This window comes from Pteropus vampyrus, unplaced genomic scaffold (genome assembly GCF_000151845.1).
Source record: "Pteropus vampyrus isolate Shadow unplaced genomic scaffold, Pvam_2.0 Scaffold20973, whole genome shotgun sequence".
Lineage (NCBI taxonomy): Eukaryota > Metazoa > Chordata > Mammalia > Chiroptera > Pteropodidae > Pteropus > Pteropus vampyrus.
The window spans coordinates 1-2,001 of record NW_011909754.1 but is presented as its reverse complement, the minus strand read 5'-3'; the positions used below and the strand labels follow the sequence as shown (position 1 = coordinate 2,001).

Here is a 2,001-nt window from a genome sequence, read left to right as displayed (position 1 = left end):
ACTTTTGGTTCTTTTTTTTCTTTAGAGGGATAAACTTTACATACAATTAAACATAGATTCTAAGTGTGCATTTGATGAGCTTTGACAAGTACTCACACCTGTGTACCCCAAACCCCTATCAAGATAACAGAACGCAAACATCACCTCTTTACAAAGTTCCCTCTTGCACCCCTGCTCCAGTCCACTCCCACCCCCACCTCCACAGGCAACCACCATTCCAAGTTTTTCACCATAGATTAGTCTGACCCAGCCTTGAACTTCATATAAATGGAAGTCTACAGTATGTCATCTGTTGTGTCTGACTTCTTTACCACAACAAATTTTTTTTTTTTAATTTTTTTAGGCGAGGCAACCCTTGGTTGACCTCACAGATTGCAAGGACCTCGTCAGCTTACAATCCCTTATTTTTATTTATTTTTTACGCCTACAGCACCTGGTCTTCCTAGGTGGTCTCCCATCCAAGTACTACCCAGGCCCACCCCTGCTTAGCTTCTGAGATCAGACGGGATCGGGCGTGTTCAGGATGGCATGGCCGTAGACTACGATGAAGTTTTTTGAGGTTTATCCATGTTGCAAACGTCAGACCACTTCTTTATATTACCCAGTAGTTTGCATTGTATGGAAGTACTACAGTTCGGTTATCCATTCTCTTATTGATGGACACCTGGGCTGTTTCCAGTTTTTGGTGATTATGAATAAAGCTGCTATGAACGTCCCTGTAACAGTCTTTGTGTGTACATATTCATTTTGTTTCACTTGGACAAATATCTAGGAGTGGAATTGCTAGGTCACGGGGTAGATGTGTGTTTAGTTTTATAAGAAATTACCAGATCTTTTTCCAAAGTGATGGTTCCATTTTAGATTCTTATCAACAATATATGAGATTTCCAATTGCTGTGCATCCTTGCCAACATTTGGTGTTACCAGTTGTTTTAATTTTAGCCATTCTGGTAGGTGTGTAGTGGGACCTCATTGTGGGTTTAATAAGCTATATAATTTAAATTTTTAATCTTACTTTATTTCTCCCTCCCACAAACATGCAAGCCCCTTAAGGGCAGTGTTTTCTATGTTTGATTCCTGCTGAATCACATCACTTGAACAGAGTGTAGCACATGGTAGGTGCTCAGTAATTACTCGTTGGCTGAGGCACCCTTCTCTGAGCCCACACATGTCACGTCCCTGAGTCACTCACTGCCCATTTGAGAGTGTCAGTCTCCTTTCCAGACCATGTGCAGGCTTTGAATATGGGCCAAGCACTGCTGCTGGGCACTAAGGGGTCTGAGAGGACTGTTTGGGATTGTTGAGGAAACTGTCATCTCAGGGCAGTGTCTCACCCATGTTCAAGCTCACCGTCCCCACTCACCCTATTCCTGCTATTCTGGGCTTCTGACTGGGACTCTGACATGGCCTTGGCTGGCTTGTCACAAGAGGCTGGAGCAACTCCTGGCCAGAAGGTATGTGTGTGTGGGTCATCAGTTACTATGTGACCATGGCAGGTTCCCTCTCTGAGCTTCTGTTTGCTCCTTTACACAATGGCAGAGAGACCTCGGTCTAGTTTTACAACTTACTGGATAACTTTGAACAAATTCTTTCCCCCTGAACCCTCAATATTTTTATCTACAAGATGGAGATAGGAACAGAACCTGATTCTGAGGTTAAGGATCAGTTTGTGACCTGGAGGGCACAGTCATGGGGACACAGGGCCTGGAATCAGAGGGACCAACTTCAGTACCACACGGGGCTGTGGTATCTTATTTAAGGCAGTGAACTCACTCATAAAATGGGCCTAACATTGGGAGGACCCAGTGTCCAAATCAGGGACATTATCTCTGAGTAAGGATTGATTGTTCCTGTTTACAGACTCTAAGTGGAATTTTCCAAAGATTTAAAGGCCTGAAACTCACTCAGAAGTCTCCAAGCCACAGGCTTGGGATGCCCCACCTCGCTCTTGAAGCTCACTGGGAAGTGGAAGCCATGACCACCAACTCCACTTCCCACATG

At 44.3% G+C, this 2,001-nt stretch overlaps 1 non-coding gene across 1 annotated transcript; it reads right to left on the bottom strand.

Moving 5' to 3' along the window:
* Positions 1 to 421: 421 nt before the first annotated feature.
* Positions 422 to 540, bottom strand: LOC111735260. Its single transcript, XR_002778733.1, has one exon. It is a non-coding gene; the product is annotated as a 5S ribosomal RNA (ribosomal RNA).
* Between the last annotated feature and the right edge of the window lie 1,461 nt (positions 541 to 2,001).